At 39.3% G+C, this 19,887-nt stretch overlaps 1 long non-coding RNA gene across 1 annotated transcript in view; it reads right to left on the reverse strand.

Annotated features, from left to right (window-relative positions):
• Positions 1–401: 401 nt before the first annotated feature.
• LOC144220002 (uncharacterized) overlaps positions 402–19,887 on the reverse strand; it is a 72,309-nt gene continuing 52,823 nt past the window's right edge. The window contains exon 4 of the long non-coding RNA XR_013331584.1: positions 402–477. This is a non-coding gene — a long non-coding RNA (uncharacterized LOC144220002). The remainder of the gene's footprint in view (positions 478–19,887) is intronic.

Genomic DNA, 19,887 nt, shown 5'->3' on the forward strand with positions numbered 1-19,887 from the left:
TTTTTTTTTTTTTTTTTTTTTTTTTACTTTAGAGACAGTGCATGCCAATGTCTCTAAAGTTCAAGGGGGAGAAGGGTACAGAGAGAGAGACAGAGAGACAGAGGGAGGGAGAGAGAGAGAGAGAGAGAGAGAGAGAGAGAATCTTAAGTAGGCCCCATGCTCAATGCAGAGCCTGACATGGGGCTCAATCCCACAACCCTGGGATCATGACCTGAGCTGAAATCACAAGCCAAACACTCAACCGACTGAGTCACCCAAGCACCCCTTATTTTTAATTCTGACTTCAATTAGAATGTTTATTTCTTTTTGGCAGGGGTAGAGGCAGTTTCATACTTAAATTTGTTTTCCAGAAGATGAAAGTAGAGAGCTAAAAAGTCATTTCAGTTAATTATGTGGGAAATACATGCAGTAATTGGTACTTGCAATTCAGTGTGGAAAATTCACTTTTGGAATCACTTCCTGGCATCACTCAGAAACCTGAGATGGGAAGAACAAAGTCAATTGGGATTAGCATCTGTATTGTTGTATAAAAACATGTGAGCACCATATTTAGTAAACTGCATGCTTATTGCAATATGGATCCTGTGTGCTGACACTTGGCTTACTTGTTTTTCTGTTTGCATGAAAGTGCATTTGAGAAAGTTACGAAAGCTTAGTTTTGAGTATTCTATTAAATTGTAGCACCCAGGAAGAGTAATCAGGGCTTCTGTGTTCTTGTCTTTTTTTATTGTTCTCTGTATGGAATTTAGCTCCTCCACAATTGAAAGTTCACCGAGTACATTTTGTTAGGCCTCTTCCAGTGTGTCATTTGTTGATTTTTTAAAATGCAGGATTATCTCTTTGATTTATTAAAATAAGACTCATTAATTTTCCGTTCTAATAGTGTTTAACTATTTCTGAAACTTTCTGAATATTAATCTCTTCTATTCCACTTCTCTGTTTTAATTAAGATGTTTTCAGCTGCAAGCAACAGAAAAATAATCTCTAAATGGCTTTTGAAAGGAAATTCTTTATTATCCATGTAACAAGAAGTTCAAGATTGAGCAGCCTCTGAGCTGTTTAGCTTAGTTGCTCCCATAATGTCAAAAATGCCCATCTTCCCATCTATTTACTTTGTCATCCTTGATATGTGAACTCATTCCCCTCATGGCCACAAGATGACTGCAGCAACTCCAGACATCACATTTTCAGAAATCAATGTCAAGAAGCAGAAAAGAAACATTTTTGTATTTCTTTCTATGCAGGATGGATAAGAAACTTTTCTAGAAGATCTCTTCTCCATGTCATTGGCCATAAACTGGTTACATGTCCAACTCTAAACCAACTTCTTGGATACAGGCAGTGGTACATAAATGACAAGCTTTCAAGCCAAAAACCTTGGGCAGACTCTATGACTATGTAAACTAAACCTCTGAGTTTAAACTATCCAATTGTCTTTTTTGTGAAGATTACATAAATTAATGCATAAATAAGACAACTAGCTCATCAGAGAGATACACTGTGTCTCAATCTCCTCCTTCTAGTCCTGAAAATGTGCAAAAGGAAGGAAGGAAGGGAGGAAGGGAGGAAGGAAGGAAGGAAGGAAGGAAGGGAGGGAGGGAGGGAGGGAGGAAGGAAGGAAGGAAGGAAGGAAGATGGAGGGAGGGAGGNGAAAGAAAGAAAGAAAGAAAGAAAAAGAAAAGAAGAAAGGAAGAAAGAAACTAGCAGATAATGCCAGGTAATATGAATTTTGGAGCTGGAATAGTCTAGATTTGCTGATATTTCATCTCAAACTCTGCAAAGAACTCCTAACATGATTTTGAAAAATCTACAATAATAATGCTTTAATGCAAAAAATTCTAATTTTGTTATTTAAAATCACTTGTAAAAGTTGCATCATTCTTTTAAAACATCTGGGTAGGTAAAGTATCTATGCAGAACAAGATATATATGGTCCCTCAAATCCTATAATATTTGTCTCCATTTATTCATTTTGTTTCAAACAGCCTAACATAATGTTTATAACAGCGTGCTGGAAATCTTCCTAGGTGCTGGGAATTGGGCATAAACTAAAAGGCAAAAGTCCTTGCCTTATCCAAATCACCTCCAAATTCTTGCTTAAACTAATGAGTGTTGATTTCTATAATGAGTTTCAAACTAATGCCTTATCCCTGTTTCATTATACTCATTTTCTTTTTCCTTTGTAGGAAAGAAAACAAATTCCAACTCTTGTAGTTGCCTTCCTTCACTTGGCCACTAGATGGCACCCAAAGAATCTATTTCCCTCTGGAGAAAATGTACAAGTAAAACAGCAACTCTTCCCAGTGTAAAAGGAACAAAATCTCTGCCCTCTGTTCACTTTATATTTTATTTATCTGTTATTTGGGAAAAGATGTACAGATGTTTTTCATTATTATCTGGCACTCACAGTAAATTTTAAAAATAGTCTTTCAAGTCCACTACTATTTGGTAAAGGCCTTTCCTTCACAATAAGTCATTTCTATTCCTTTATCGTATACAACAGCAGTTGTTTATTTTGCCCTTCTCTTATTCTGATACATACACTGTTCTGCTTCTTTAGAAACACTTGAGTCATTCTCTTCTCTCGGGAATTAGAGAATTACCAAATGTCATCTTCTACTCCCTGCTCAACATTCCACCACAGCTTGCTGTCAAAGTGCATTCTGGAAAATTCCCCACTGCACGTCTGCCTTCCAGCCACTTTGGAGTTTTAACAACACTGATATCTCCTTTAGGTATTTACGCCATGATAGAATCTAGGGAACCAAAATATGTGAGTTTGCTCTCACGAAAAGATATTCCCAAGCACTGTTCAGGGAAGGGGTAAAAACACAAAACACTGGAAAGAGAAATCAATTTGGCTGTGAATCAAATTCCAACCGAAGGATTACAAAACTTTGTTTTCCTCTTTCTGTATTCTATACTCAAACTTGGAGGAAACTCTTTTCTCTAAATAATTAGCTAAGAAATAAGTGACAGATGATTTATTGAAATTATTCTTAAGGGTATGCTCCTGAAATACATACGTATGTGTATGAATTCATGTGCATTTACACACACGCGCGCACACACACTCCACATGCGCGCGCGTGCGCACACACGCATGCACCCACACACAGACACACACACAATCTTGCTCTTTGTCAACTCCAGTCAGTGTCACAATCACTCAACTATAGGAACAGAGTTCTTCAGGGGACCCACCTTTACAGGACTTGAATCAGGGTCTTTGATCCCTTTTCCTAACCAGTTATTTTTCTTTCCTAAGTATTATGCCCTGAGCTGAACGTTCACCTTTTTCCTATTGTATACGTACTGTAATTAAGGATGTTTTTCACAGACAAAATCTTCCCTAGACCCAGATGTTGTTTCTCCTACTCCTTTGAAATTGCATAGCCTTGCGTGCCTGAGGTAGAGGTAGAGTTTCCATACCCATTTAGTTTCCACTCAATATACCCTACAACTTTGCTTCTCTTAAATTTTTGAGAGAGAGAGAGAGAGGGAGAGAGAGAGAGAGAGAGAGAGAGAGCAGGGGAGGGAGAGAGACAGAAGGGGACAGAGCACCCGAAGTGGGCTCAGCACTGACATCAGAGAGCCCAATGCAAGGCTCGAACTCATGGACCATGAGATCGTGATCTGAGCTGAAGTCAGACACTTACCTGAAGGAGCTACCCAGACGCCCCTGCTTCTTTTTGTTTATTTATGTTATCCATAATATCTGGAGAGTGTGGGATTGGCTTACACTCAGGTTTGGAACATATTCATTAGATTTGTTCTTCCTACTAGTGTGTTTCAAAGTGATCTTTCATACTGTCAATAGGACCCTCATTCATGTATTGGCATTCAAGAAAGGTAAGTCTAGCGAAATAAGTCAGGCAGAGAAGGACAAATATCATATGTTTGCACGTATAGGAGGATTAGGAGGAACTTGACGGAGGAACAAGGGGGAGAAGAAGGGCGGAAATGGTGGGGGAAAGGGAGAGAGGCAAACCATGAGAGACTCTTGAATGCTGACAAAAACTGAGGACTGATGGATGTGGGGGGGAGGGGGGATGGGCATGGAGGAGGACACTTGTGGGGATGAGCACTGAGTGTTATGTGGAAACTAATTTGACAATAAACTATTTGTAAAAAAAAAAATTATCTAAGAAAGAAAAAAAAAAGAAAGAAAGGTAAGTCTGGACTCTTGAACTACCACCCTTGGAAAGTTTGACTCTTTGTGTGGCTATGGAAGCTAAGTGATCTTCCAGTGCATGGGGAAGGAATGAACAAAATATGTTCTGTATAAAGCACCGTGTTGGGTATGCTCATGAGCATGGCCCCAGGAGCCAGACATCTTGGACTTGTGATTCCTGTTCTACCCCTTATTATTAACTGTGTGACCTTGGGGAGATGATTTAATCTTGTTTGCCTCAGCTTCTTCATCTATAAAATGGGAAAACAGTCATAAGCTCCTCCTAGTTTTCTTGAAAGGATTAAACACATGTATGCGTATAAGGCATTTAGAATGGTGTCTGGAACTAACTACATGCTCAAAACATTATACACTTGTTTTGACTATTATAGTTATTACTCAGGAAAGAAGCAAACTTGTGAAAGAGATGTTATTATCATCATATAAGACAAGAAAACTGAGGCTTGTACAAATTAAATACCTTATCCAAGGTAACAGAGCTAGTAAACGGTCGGACAGCAATTTAAATCTAGATCAGGTGATTGAAGCCCATATTCCAGGTAAGGAATATCTCTAGTGATAGCTGAAATGACTGCTTCCGAAGGCAAGAATTTTTATTATTGGATACTTCTTTTTTTTAATTTTTTAATGTTTTTTATTTATTTCCAGGAGACAGAGAGAGAGAGATACAGTGTGAGCAGGGGAGGGTCAGAGAGAGAGGGAGACACAGACTGAAACAGGCTCCAGGCTCTGAGCTGGCAGTCAGCACAGAGCCCGACGCGGGGCTCGAACCCACGAACCGCGAGATCATGACCTAAGCGAAAGTCGGACGCTTAACCGACTAAGCCACCCAGGTGCCCCTATCATTGGATGCTTCTGACAAGTAATAGCAGTATGATGATGATGATTTATGAAGCAACCATTCAGCTGCCATTTGTTAGATCCTTATTAATACCAGTTGCTACATACACTTCGCACTTTGCATACACTGTTGACTCATTTGATTATTATAATAACCCTCCAAGTTAGTTGCTGTTTTCCCTACTTGTCAGACAGGGAAACTGAGTCTCAGAGTGGTAAATATCTTGCCAAGCTTAAATAATTAGATGTGGTGGAATAGGTATTTGAATCCCCAACTTTGGACTCGATTATTTGTGTACTTAGCCACTTTCTTGAGCCTCCTTTCACTGCTTCTGGTTTTCCTTAAGGAGCCACAGAATAGGGCATTTAGTTCTCTATGTCAAGTTAACCTCTGGGTTCTTTGGAAAAAGAAACAACATCTTGCCATTTCCTAGGTTAAACATCCACGTTCCTTCAACAAATCCAGACTGATCATGACTTCATCTGGAGGCCTTTCCCTACCAAAGTCGCTCTTCTCTGAAAATGCCATCTACATCTTGGTCATTCAAACTGTGCTGTCCTGAGCTCAGCAAGAGAAGAGAAGACAGATCAGCAGGAGGCCAATTCTGACTTCTGCCCACAGACAATAAGTGCTTCTAAATAAGTCCACGAAGAGGCTTCATCATCATTTCAGTATTGTGGTCTGTTTTCTGTTTTAAAATCTAACATTATAAAGGAAGTCTTGTTTTGTTTTTTAAATATTTCTTCCCTGTGGTCGAAAGGTAGCCTGAGGTAAACCAAAAAATTAACATTTGACATTTTTGTGCTAACTTCTTCACAAGCACTGTTTTGTCCAACATTAGGTTTCTGACTTAGCAAAACAGTAATTTTTTTAAAGGGGGAGTGGACTTTCCATCCAGGTGCGCTGGAGATAATCAAAGACAATTTTGACATATTGACAGTTATGTGATGGATCAGAAACCTGTTTTTTTCCTCCTACCTGATATCCATTTGCACAAGTAAAGGCTGCAACATCCAACTAATATAAATCCTTCCATTTCAGAATAAATTTTATTGATTTCTTCACTTCTTGAGGACAAACAAGTTTAACATCCATACTCCATGGTCTTTGTTTCTACAGAGTAAATGGCTGTTGCTCTGACAATTTCCCTCAGCCCATATGAATTCTCTTAATTAAAGATGTTTACCTTTTATATTATGGAGAGAAAAATCTCTCCAATAGTAACAATAATGTAGTTTTCCTGTTAAAATTGTTAACTTCGTTATTTTTAAATCATACAGAACTGACTCAAACGGCTTTAGAAATCGTCATGTTAATAATGATGAAGTAACTCATAGCAGAAAACTTGGAAACTGGGAAGGTGTGTAGGGGAAAATATACCAGGGTAGATCTAGAGATCTTTCAGGTTCTTTCTTATGATCCCATTCCAAGATGATCAGAGTTGGATACAAAGAAGCAATCTGTCTTGGTTACCTTCTCATGAGGATTTCCACCAATCAGTCAGAGAAATATACCCAATAATATAAGCAGTGAACAAAAATTACACTTAGTGGGAAGGTTGTTGAGTCTCTATACCTCATCTAGACCAACTTCAAAATATCACCAATAATAAACTCTAAATTACTAATATAAAATCTCAAGAGTTTCTAGAGCATGATTGGAAATTAAAGCTTAGTCGCCCAGATTCTGACAATAATTTTTCTGTTTGTTTGATACTTGAATTCCAACTTGGACTTAGATTTGTTTAAAAAATTATTTTTGTGTGGCGCCTGGGTGGCTCAGTCAGTTAAGCATCCAACTCTTTTTTTTTTTTTTAATGTTTTATTTATTTCTAGGAGAGAGAGAGACAGCGTGAACAGGGGAGGGTCAGAGAGAGAGGGAGTCACAGACTGAAACAGGCTCCGAGCTGGCAGTCAGCACAGAGCCCGACGTGGGGCTCGAACCCACGAACTGTGAGATCATGACCTAAGCGAAAGTCGGACGCTTAACCAACTAAGCCACCCAGGCGCCCCAAGCATCCAACTCTTGATTTCAGTTTACATCATGATCTCATGGTTCGTGAGTTCGAGCCCCACATAGGGCTCTGCACTGACAGTATGGAGCCTGTTTGAGACTCTCTCTCTCTCTTCTCTTTCCTGACTCTCCCTCTTGAAAAATAACAAATAAAATGAAATAAAGTAAAATAAAATAATTTTTGTACAAGAAACTCCAGGCACTTTGGTGATTTCCTAACTCACCGATGGAGTTCGAGTTACTACCTTCAAATTTTCTGGTCCTTCAAATTTTTCTGGCCAGAGGTACCTAGGTATTCCTCTAAGGAATTCAATCAATTTCTAATTGATTGACAGCAACACCAGGAATGGGCCCTGATTAATCAACACTTTCCAGCACCAACTCACCCTCCTCAACGCAGAGTGATTATTTCTGAGGAAAATGTGTGACTTGACAAGAGCCGATGAGAAAGAGTGAATCCAGACTTGTAGGGGCGCCACAGTCTACTTGAGCAATGAGGTATGAGGTCCTGCAGGGAAAGCCTAGGGCTTCTGGGAGGCACAGAGGTGCCTCAAGCCAACTCCAAGACTTGAGAAAACACAAAGGGGAAATAGAAACGAGGACAATGGTGATATCCTTTAAGGCTTTGGAACAAGCTCCACTTCTATCTCTAGACTTTAGCTACACGACCCATTAAATTAATTTTATTATTTAGGTCCCCTTGAGTCAGTTTTCCATAGCTTGGAAGTAAGTCAGCTTTTCTGAGCTGTGGTTTCTTAACAGTTAAAGGGATGTTAATATTATTCACTTTGTCAGGTATTTGTGGTGATTAAATCAGATAACATGTGTAAAGTGTGGTGTATGCTGAGCATTCAGCAACTATTTGATCCTGTTTCCTTCTCTTTTCCTCTTCCCATCTTACAGACTTCTGGGCACAGATGAGTCAGAGGAATGCTCCATTGACCCAGGGAGTTTTCAGAGAAGGGTGTGGTGCAGAATGAGACTGAGGTCATTACAGGCAATGATTCCCAATGGCTCTCCTCAGGCCTGATTCTACACTACTATCTTTTCCAGGGAGTTTAGTGGTCAGCCAGGTCCATGTAGTTCTGCTAGAGCAACACTGACAATTCTTCAAGGAAAGTGGTAAAACGAGTGGCTAGACACACTAGATTGTTCTATAAGAAGCACATCATAGACGGGCCACATTTAAACACCAATGGATACTCTGTCTTCCTAGAATATAAAGCTTATTCAGCACAATAAATCTTGAGTACAGATATTTAAAGATGACTCTTGTTTCTGATGAAAAAAAAATTAGGAAGCTACAGATTAAGAAGAAGCCCAGTCTAAATTATCTTAAATAGTTCCACTTAATTGAGAGGTAATTTTTTCATTCATTATACAATTTTGGAACAGAACGCAATAAGCTAGTTCAAATCCTTATTTTATAGATAAGAGAATGGAGGCTCCAAGGGGTGACTTCCTAATTCACACAGCCAACTGAAGGCAGACCAACTGAAGGGCAGTATGTCTATTGTCTTTAAATAGATTGTGTTCCATCCGTCCCAACCCCTGCCTAAGAGACTCCATTTCACTTTCCATTACAAACAAACCAAGTATCTGGCAGACACATACACACCCATCAAGTCTAACAAGCACAGCCAGTTTCCCCAAAGTTCACACAATTATCATCGGTGACTCAGCATCAGGTCTCATGAACACATTTTCCTATTGCTGCCCATGGATGAAGCGAGTCTTGTTAACAGGGCCCGGTCAAAGTCGAGAACAGTGTTGGTTTCTCAACCTCATCACAACTGACATTTTGGCTTGACCACTTTTTGTTTAGTGGCAGTGGATAAAGTGGGGAGCTTCTGGGGTGTGTTGTAGGGTGTTTGGCTTCCTGTTCCCTGGCTTCCACCTGTTCCCTGCCAGTAGCACCTCTTCAGTTTTGACAACTAAACAGGTCTCCAGATATTGTCAAATGTCCGCAGGGTGGGAGGTAGAGACAAAATCAACCACTGAGAACCACTGCTACGAGAAAAGCCTTTCTGCACCGAGCAGTCCTTAAACCATAGAGTTTAAGTCCTTCTCTCACAGGGTGATACTAAATGTAGGGAGAGGAAAGATTTGCACATAGACGTGAAGTGCACTTGGGAGGTGGAACACATTTCTTTCAGGCAAATTACGAAATTGTCAGGCTTCTAGGGGCACCCGGGTGGCTTAGTCGGTTAAGCGTCCGACTTTCGCTTGGGTCATGATCTCGCGGTTCGTGGGTTCGAGCCCCGCGTCGGGCTCTGTGCTGACTGCCGGCTCGGAGCCTGGAGCCTGTTTCAGAGTCTGTCACTCCCTCTCTCTCTGACCCTCCCCTGCTCACGCTGTCTCTCTCTCTCCTAGAAATAAATAAAACATTAAAAAAAAATTTAAAAAAAAAAAAGAAATTGTCAGGCTTCTAGAGACGGACTTTATTTCTTCACCTGTATTTGAGGTTGATAGCAAAGGCTAAACCTAAAAGAGTCTGATACCTTGTGACTACTACAATGATAAGAAATGATACATTAAATTAAAAAAAAGTTAATACGAAGATAAGTCTTATAATGCAAGGGAATGATAATAGGGAGTGTACGGGAAGTAAAACATTAAAAACTGCATATGCAGACTATCTCCCTTCAAATTGCTGGTCCTTCCTTCCTTGTGGTTGTCCTTACAGAAGGAACACACAACATTCTTGTTCCTGAGAGACTCCACCACGCCCCACAGAGCTATGGGTACAGAACTCAGACAGAAATTGGGATCAATCACCCAAGAGAAGGATTACAGTGAGATATAGAAATATGGGAAAAAGCAACCTGAGAGGAAGCAGGAGAAAAAATACAAAATAGGAGGTAGGTATAAAGTAAAACTTGCCAGAAGATTCTAACCCTGGTCCCAATAAAACCATCGTTAGGGGCGGCTGGCTGGCTCAGGCAGAAGAATGAGCAACTCTTGATCTCGGGGTTATAATTTGGAGCCCCACGTTGGCTGTAGAGATGATTTAAAAGTTTAAACATCTTTTTTATTTTTATTTTGTTTAACATTTATTTATTTTTGAGAGACAGAGCGTGAGCTGGGGAGGAGCAGAGAGAGAGGGAGACATAGAATTGGAAGCAGGCTCCAGGCTCTGAGCTGTCAGCACAGAGTCCAATGCAGGGCTCGAACTCACTGACCATGAGATCATGACCTGGGCTGAAGTCAGACGCTTAACTGACTGAGCCACCCAGGCGCCCCTAAACATCTTTTTTAAAAACCTCATTTTTGAATAACCAGGTTGTCCAAGATCAGATTATTTTTGTGGCACTTACTCAAAATATTTCCTTTAGAAAGTTGTGCTTCAAAACAGCAAGTGTGTTGCTGTCATTTAGAATACTTAACTATGACAAACTTATATTATTAAATCTGATAGAACAAGAAATAATACCAAAAACGGTATCAATCCTACATAATCAGTCCTTCTGAATATCATAATGTTCCTGCTGCTATTCCAAGCTGTCCTTGGAGATAGCAGTGGCCCAGCCACATACAAAAGGTTTCTTTTCTGACTTCATAATTGTCCAGGACAACACATTCTTACATTTCATTTTTAATCATCTAAAGCTTTTCAGAGACTCCAGAGTATGCCTTCAATAGTACCATAAATGAGATCCAAGATTTCTAAGAGCCTTATGTTTCTTTCTCCTTATGGTTGATAACATGCTGTTTCTGCCTTGTATTGGATACCAGATGTGGAGCAGATAGCATAAGGAGAGGAAAATAAGAAGGCTATTCATGGGAGGGCTGGATCATAGGAGAGTGAAAATAATTTCCTCAAACCAGGAAGCCTCTTTCTGAAAAAGAGTATCCATTTATTTCAAGTGCTGAGATAAGGCAATTTAGAATGATTTTCACCTTGGCACAAAAATCTTAAGTAGAAACAGTACTAATAGAAAAGGTTTGAATGGCAATTCTTGCCAGAGAGAGTAGGGACAGAGATGCAGACAAAGCAATAAAAACCTTCCACCTCGAAAAATTCTCCAGAATTATAAAGCGGGTTATCAATATGTTCCCATATACAGAGAGTTACAGAATTAGTAATGTGATAGTATTTTTATTTATTATTATTATTTTTTGATGTATTATTTTAATTTTTTTAATGTTTATTTATTTTTAAGAGAGAAAGAGATAGAGTGCAATTGGAAGAGGGGCAGAGAGAGGGAGACACAGAATCAGAAGCAGCTCCAGGCTCTGCGCTGTCAGCACAGAGCCTCACGTGGGGGTTGAACTCATGGACCACGAGATCATGACCTGAGCCAAAGTCAGACGCTTAATCAACTGAGCCACCCAGGCACCTCTTGATGTTGTATTATTTTAAGAGAAAGCTCCTGGTTCAGTTTGTATGCATTAATAATGAAGGTGTATAACAATAAAGGCAAGATAATAGAGACCATAACTAACTATTTCTATAAGTAGAAAAGTATCTCAGTGGTTTCCAAACCTGACTAACTAGTAAAATCACTTTGGTCCTTCCCTATAGGTTCTTATTCAATAATTCTTAGACGAATTTCATAACTCTGTACTTCTCATGACCTCCCTGGATGATTCTGATGCTTTTTCAAGTTTAGAAACCATAGGAGAATTCAAGTTAAGAGACAGTTTTTAAAATAGCCATGCATTAGATCGGCTGTATTGGGAAGAGAATTTCTAAATAGGCCCATCTCATCCACAGCAGGGCCCTGCACGTTCCTTCCTCATGTGCTGTAGACCTGTGGGTTCTTATAGCCCTGTGCAGAGCTGATGAAAAGTGTGGACCAGCACTCTGAGAAAAATGCACATGCCCAGAAAATAAAAACTTCGCACACAATGTTAGGGTGTCGATAGAAAGCTGAAATCCATAGAGCTAAGAACCCCTGTTTGAATGATTGCCCCTGTGATTTGTGAGGATTCATAGTTCAGTGGCTTCCCCTCATGTTTTTGCAGTTAAGGATAGCCTATGTGTTTTCTGAAAGTAAGCTGCTCCACTTAAGAGGCCAGGGTTAAGAAATAACCAGGAAATCCATAGGCAGTAATCTGGATTACCATATGAGCCTCTTAAGTGGTCTCTACCTCCAGCTTCATTCGTCTTCAGCCCACAGGTCTGCAGGAGTATTTTTGTCAAAGTGAATCCCTGAGTATATCCTGCCCATGCATGAAGCTCTTCAAGGTCATCCTACTGCTCTAGGGATGGTTCAAGGTACACTCTGTAGTAGCCAAGGTCAGGTTTACTGCTTGATCCCACCTTCAGTTGTTTTCATTTTCTTGTACTGCAGCATCATCTGGGATGTGTTTAAAAATACTAATGTGGTGGAGGTCAAGGAGGTTGTTTCCTGCTTTCTCCTCTAGGGTGTTGATAGTTTCCTGTCTCACGTTCAGGTCCTTTATCCNTACCAATGTATGTGCACTACCTGCTGACCCATTACTTTAAAATCTTTGAGGGCAAAGAGGAGAGAATCAAAGGAGGGTTTTAGTATGGAAGGAAGGAAGGAAGGAAGGAAGGAAGGAAGGAAGGAAGGAAGGAAGGAAGGAAGGAAGGTAAGGAGGGCGGAAGGGAAAGAGAGAGAGATAGAAAGAAGGGGGGAGGGAGGGAGGCAGAAAAGAAGGGAGGGAAAGGAAGGGAGAAAGGAAGGAAGAAAGGAAGGAAGGAAAGGGAAGGAGAAAGGAGGAAGGGAAGAAGGAAGAGAGGGAGGGAGAAAGAAAGGAAGGAAGAAAACAAGGGAGGGAGGGAGGAAAGAAGGGAGAGAAAGAAAGAAAAGGAAAGAAAGGAAAAGAAAGAAAGATGGGAGGGAGAAAAACCAAACTCCTCAGGAGATTCCGTTGTGTAATGAGAATCAGGAGTCTCAACTGGAGTCCTGAGTAGCTGAATTACTGAATTACTCGCAGTTCTAGAACCCACCTTGCTGCATGGCCTCTGAGCTTTTCCTGTGTTCTTCCTTCTGTTGACAACAGTTTTCCCCTCCTGCCTCCTTACTAAGCTTACTTATCTCTGAAATCAAAATTCCCTATGTCTCCCAGAACTCAATTAGTTTTACCTAATATGTGCCACTACTCATCTCTATCTGACTACATGCTAGGCTATTAAATAGCAGTAGGGAGGCTTCATATTTGGGGTTTGTTTTGTTTGTTTCCAGTGCTAGCACCAGAGCTGGCCCTAAACCCGGCACATCAAGTAGCCACTTAATAAGTCTTTGTTGAATAAGAAAGGATTCAGATCTGCATGTTAGCACATTCAGATTACACCACAGTATAGCGATCTTTTACTAGGAAGGATACAAGGTGCCTCATATGATACCTCGACATGGAGATTTGAGAGTGTAGATGCAATTTTTTTCTGTTTGCTCAGGCCTACCTTAGAAGACAGTAGCCAGAAAGGGAGATCACACAAATCTTGGTTTAGTGTTCAAACTCTTCTCTTTTTACTATCTTTCTATGACTTAGCTTTAGAAGATGCTATTAAATCCTCCTAGCGACTGTGAAAGTTAGGAATACTGTCATTTGTCACCCAATTAACATTAGTTACTCAATATTTGTTATTCCCTGAAATGAGTCTCAGTCTGAGAAATGTGGGTCTTTAGGCCTGCAGCTGGTGATCAGGTAATACATGTTAAAAGCATTTGCTCTTGGGGTGCCTGGGTGGCTCAGTAGGTTGAGTGTTTGGCTCAGGTCATGATGTCACGGTTAATGAGTTCGAACCCTGCTTCGGGCTCTGCACTAACAGTTCAGAGCCTGGAGCCTGCTTCCAGTCTGTGTCTCCCTCTCTCTCTGCCCCTCCCCTACTTTCATTCTGTCTCTCAAAAAGAAATAAACATTAAAAATAAATAAATAAATAAATAAATAAATAAATAAATAAATAAATAAATAAAAGCATATGCTCTTAACTACTCTTGGTCTGAAGTTTCTCTAAGAAGACAATTTGATAGTTGTCAGGGTAAATAATTTTGTACTACTGATATCACTTTGGACACTTTATCTTGGAATAGATAATAACATAAAACTTCAAGCACCCTCCATATGCCATGTACTTTTCCAAAGACTCGACATGTAATAACTCCTTTATTCTTTATGACCCTGAAGAGAAGTTTCCATTATTATCTCCATATTACAGATGAGGAAACCTAAGCACAAAGAGGTTGTTTAAGTTCCCTAAAATTACATAGCTATTGAACAGAAAGGCCAGAAGTCAAATGAGCCCATGTTTTAGCCACTCTTCTAGACTGTTATTCAAAAGACAAAAGTGTGGTTACAATACTACTTATTTTATAACATGTGTTTTTAATCAGAATCCGTATCTCCAGTTGGATTTCAGAATTTTGAAGAAGTCAAACTTGTCAGTGGCTTACGTAAATAGAAGACTGGCTAATATCTGGTTTGATTTGGTTTGGGTTTTTTTTTTTTTTTTTCTAGAGATCATGTAACAATATGTATCTTTTCACAGGCTCTAAGATCTACAAATAAAAGCTCATGTTTCTGTGGCCTATTCTTAAATTTTCAGATCAAGGAACACTTTTCATTCAACATTCACAACAAAACGTTTCTTCTCCTTCCTAGCCGGAAAGAGACAGTGAGAAAAAGAAAGACAGAAGTTTAAAAAAAAAAAAAAAAAAAGAATGGAATCTGTAAAACTTTTGGACTAGACATCTAAAGAGAATACCCCACTGATGTTTCTTTTAATTATAATTTTAATGTTATGATATTTTTGAGGCCCTATGTACCACTTACTGTGTTGGATGCTAGGGGATTCATTTGTGAACAAAGCTGGCAAGGTCAATTGCTAATTAACAAGTAAAGATATCACAGAGATAATTTTAGATGGTGATAAGTGCTGAGAAGAAAATAAAACAAGGTGATTTGATAGACAGTAAAAAAAAAGTGAGATGTGAAATGAATCATTTGGAGTAAAGATGAGTTAAGGGTTTGATTACAAATGAAAGCATATCTCACTTTCTATACTGTCTTTAAGTTTTACATGAAAATACCTTTTCATCAAACTTTTAAATTCTTTCTGCTTTTCATATTCTACACTTGTCATACAAAAATGTCAATCAGACCTTTTTTTTTTCACCCTCCAAATACAACCAGACTTGGAATTTCCGGAACATGTTTCTCTGAGATATTTGCTCTCCATTTGTGACTTTTTCATGGAAATGTTTCTTAACAGTAGTATTTCCCACATTGCCAATCTAACTGGGGACCTAAGAATAACTAAGTGAGGTAAACCAAGAGAATGGGGATCTGCGTGTAGACATTGCTTAATTTTATTTACAGATCTGGGCTAACCCTTGAATATCACTGCATTCCTACCAGAAAACAGAAAATGAGAATGAAACTAGTGGCATTTCATTTTAATAACTCATGAATTTACAGCTCATATGATTAAAATATGGAAGAGTAAATTTGTACCTTTCTGTAGCTCAATTTAAAATTTTAAATGTACTATCCCTGAGTTTGAACTTGAAAAATTGAAGAGAAATCTGTTGTGATTTGTCTTCTCTTCAGTTTTTTTATATCAGCATTCTTCAAACCATGTTTATGAATCAACTACACTTTTGTTAAGCATTTGATTCTTGAGCCCCTCCCTGAAACAGAATTTCCCTTTTGGGTTGTCTGTTGTTAATTCTTAATGGTATCAGGCAAACTTTTGACTATACACAAACACAGCTTTCAAGNTTGTCATATCAGGAAGGACTCGTTCTCTTCAGTTCAGTGATTACAGCGTGCATTTTGTGACAGCCTTTGAAAACGGCTCATAATGCTTCCATTTTTTTCCCTTGGATTGCAATATATTGTTGGTCATAAAACCAATGAGTTCTTCCAAAAATGAAATTGCAAATTGAGACTGTAGAGGGTTTGCCATCCAATCTGTCACTGTTTATAGTTACTACCATTAATTTTAGTCCATAACTCAGGCTGAAACTCTGTATTAGGCTTCTGACTGGCTGAGTGCATATTTGTTTGGTAATTAGACTACAGGATGTACAGCAGTCAGGTGGTATTCTTACTGAATGCTTACTGTCTGAGAAACAGAGATAACTGAAACTGTATAACATCTGACATACCAAAGGTCTATATAGTAACATCTTTCCAAGGTTCCTCTTTCAGAAATAAACTAGTACTACTTACTAAGAATTTCAGGTTGTAAAATATAACAACAAGAATTAACATTTATGTAGAACTTTCTAATTCAGCGTGTTTTCCTCCCCACCCAATCATCTGCATCTTACATTAACACATTAAGTATTTCAGTGCCCAGTCAAGAATATAGAAGAGCCAAGACTTGGACCCGTGAATGTGGACTCCGAGTGCCAAGTTAGAATATGCCTGAGCCAAGCTGTTTATCCTCAGCCTTCAAAGTTGGGAAATGTGCATTGCCTTAAAGCCTTTCTAGAATTCAAGATCAGTAAAGCCTGGAGATCAGTTTGTGATGTGCTGGCAGGGAGTTCTGAATGGTCGGTTTTAAAGTTTTACTTATCACCTATTTTTTTTAATGTTTATTTATTTTGAGTCGGGGAGGGGAGAGAGGGAGAGAGAAAATCCCAAGCAGGCTCTGCGCTGTCAGTGCAGAGCCCCGCAAGGGCTGAAACCCACGAATCATGACATGACCTGAACTGAAATCAAGAGTCCCATGCTTAACTGACTGAGCCCCCCAGGCCCTCCAACTTATCATCTATTTAAGAAAGAAAGAGGGGCACCTGGGTGGCTCAGTCGATTAAGTGTTTAACTTGGGCTCAGGTTATGATCTCAGGGTTCTAGAGTTCCTGCGTCAGCTTCTGTGCTGACAGTTCAGAGCCTAGAGCCTGCTTCAGATCCTGTGTGTGTGTGTGTGTGTGTGTGTCTGCCCTTCCCCAACCTACGCTCTGTCTCTCACTCTCTCAAAAATGAACATTAACAAAATATTTTTAAAGAAAGAAAGAGAGAGGTAGGGGCGTGGTTAGAAGAAATATAGAAGGAAAGAAAGGAAAAATAAAAGAGCTTTTCTCTGCTTCTGAAATGTGAAATTGTTCCAAGCACAGGGCATGTTTCCTTCTAAAAGGCATGCTTGTTTCCCAGATGTCTAGTGGCTTCTCTGTATGGTTTCTGCCCCCTCCCTGTCTTTAGCCTCTCAGTGCTACAGTTTTCTCATCTATAAAACTATATGTCTGTGCATGCGTACATACACATGCACACCCACACACAAAACATATTTCAATATTCTTATATGGATTAACTGAGACAAGCTATAAAAAGGGGCCTCTTTTCTTCCTTTAGTTTTCCTTTCTAATATGTGCATTTTAATGTTCAAACTACAATGTAGCTGTGCATTATTCTGATAACAAGGACCTTATTACAGAATGATAGTGAATCAGGAAAAACAGATTTTGTCACGCTGCTCTATCCTAGGACCATTGTCTTCCTGCTGTAGATTTCCCAGGCCCAATAAGAATTCTTCATATCAGGGTCCAAGTGGATAAATGCCAAAAACCTTATGGAGTAACCATTCCCTAGCTTTTCTGTTTTAAATATGACCTATATATGTCCATGAATTTAAAAGGGATTATTCCGGGGCACCTGTGTGGCTCAGTTGGGTAAGGGTTCGACTTCGGCTCAGGTCATGATCTCACGGTTCGTGGGTTCGAGTCCCGCCATCAGGCTCTGTGCTGACAGCTCAGAGCCTGAAGCCTGCTTCGGATTCTGTGTCTCCCTCTCTCTCTGCCCCTCCCCCTCTCATCCACTGTCTCTGTCTCTCAAAAATAGATAAACATTAAAAAACAATTTAAAGCGGCGCCTGGGTGGCTTAGTCGGTTAAGCGTCCAACTTTCGCTTACGTCATGATCTCGCGGTTCGTGGGTTCGAGCTCCGCGTCGGGCTCTGTGCTGACTGCCAGCTTAGAGCCTGGAGCCTGTTTCAGAGTCTATGTCTCCCTCTCTCTCTGACCTTCCCCTGCTCACGCTGTCTCTCTCTCTCTCCTAGAAATAAATAAAACATTAAAAAAAAACCAATTTAAAACAAATAAATAAAAATAAAAGAGAGTATTCCAAGGGTTTAAGAATAATTTCTGTTTTTATAACAGAGAAATCAAATTTCAATAAGATATTACATATCAGAAACTTAGCTAGGTTAGATGTTTTCAAAGTATGATTATTAAGAGATAATGTATTTTGTTATATGAATTCTTTAAGTAAATGGTAGCACCTTTGGATAAGGCAACCCTATCCATTATTATGAACCATTTTCGATAACGAACTGCTCCATCTTAATTGATCTGTTTGTACAGACTTCAGCATTTTGCAGTTAATTTAATCTGAAATCAAAATAGAATAGCATTTACAGTTATAGCAATAACAATTGCAGCTAACATTTTGAGCACTTACTAGGTGATAGGCACTGTCCTAAGCAATTTACATGAATTATCTCATGTATCCTAACAGCCATCCTGTTATTCCTTTTTACAGATGAGAAAAACAAGGCTCAAACAATTAAGTAACTGTTCCCAAGCCTTACCACTGCCTTTATGACTTTCTAGAATTAATTCATTAGTAAAAATTTTAAAGTATTATCTAGGTATATCTTTGTTAGGAAAAGTTACTCTTCTGATTCTTAAGCGGAGTCAAGATAGAGATTTTGTTTACAAATTGCTTACAAATTCATAGCAATAGATTAATCTTTTTATAGCTTCCTCTGTTATTCAGTTTACACAACTATATTTAAACAAGAGGTAGATAATCAAATCTAGTGTATTGGGTAGGGCCTCTAGTACATCAAAATATTTATATGACATGAAAAGTAAGAGTAAAGAGATGAGTTAGGTGGTATTCTTTCAATGCAAAAGTCTTTTTCAGTACTAATAATAGTGTTTCTCATGTTATGTCTTTCCTGGTTTTACCTTCTACATCCTTTGTAAGAAAAGGGCAATCATGTAATGTGTAAACTGTCTTTACTTTAGAGAGAGGAGGCCTTTTTCTGTGACTGGTTTCAAGAAAGTTCTAGGCAAGACCAAATCTCATTTATACAGATGGATGTGGTTGGGTTGAGAAACTGAACAGGGAGTGGACAATTTCATAGTACAAATCTTCCATTCTTCAGGAATTTAATATTTTTGAATCATAATTCAAAGGCCAGGACGAGTTACTGGTGGAAATAAGGCCAGTATTCAGGTTTCACTCTGTTTTGCCACAGAGAAAGGTTTTAACAGGTGATATGACAACCATCTCCGCTGCAATTAACACAAAACTCAGAGGATGCTAAGCTGCGCCAAACTTCTAAGAGTCTTTGCCCTGCCCTATCTGATTTTATTTTGTCTGTGGTTCTGATCTACCACAGTGGTGAGCTGAAAAGTGGTCAAACAGCTGCAAAGTGAGGCTGCTAGTACTATCACATGTTTTTATGGTAAATACCTATCTTGAGATTTCAATGTTGTTTTCAAAGTAAGCCGGTGTATACTGGTAATTTTCATCACATCCCTGGAGGGAGCATACTTTGCCTCTAGGCACCTCTATTATAATTCTATGATTATATATAATTATAGGCATCTATAATTCCTGTAGGGCAGCAGTTCTCAAACTTTTCATGCATTGAAATTACCGTGGAGGGCTTGTTGGAGTACAGATTGCTGGACAGCATCTCTCAAGTTTATGACTCAGTAGGCCTGAAGTGGGATCCAACAACAGACCTTTCTACCAAGTTTCCAGATGATGCTAATGCTGTTGGTCCAAGGACCACACTTTGGAGTCACTGCTCTAGAGAATGCTGAAGGGATACATTTGCTGGAGTTATTATAACCATTCGACGAAATTCATTTCAATGGACCACTAGATTGAATGAATGCCATGGACATGGC

Source organism: Crocuta crocuta, unplaced genomic scaffold (assembly GCF_008692635.1).
Source record: "Crocuta crocuta isolate KB4526 unplaced genomic scaffold, BGI_CrCroc_1.0 scaffold19, whole genome shotgun sequence".
NCBI classification, from domain to species: Eukaryota; Metazoa; Chordata; class Mammalia; order Carnivora; family Hyaenidae; genus Crocuta; species Crocuta crocuta.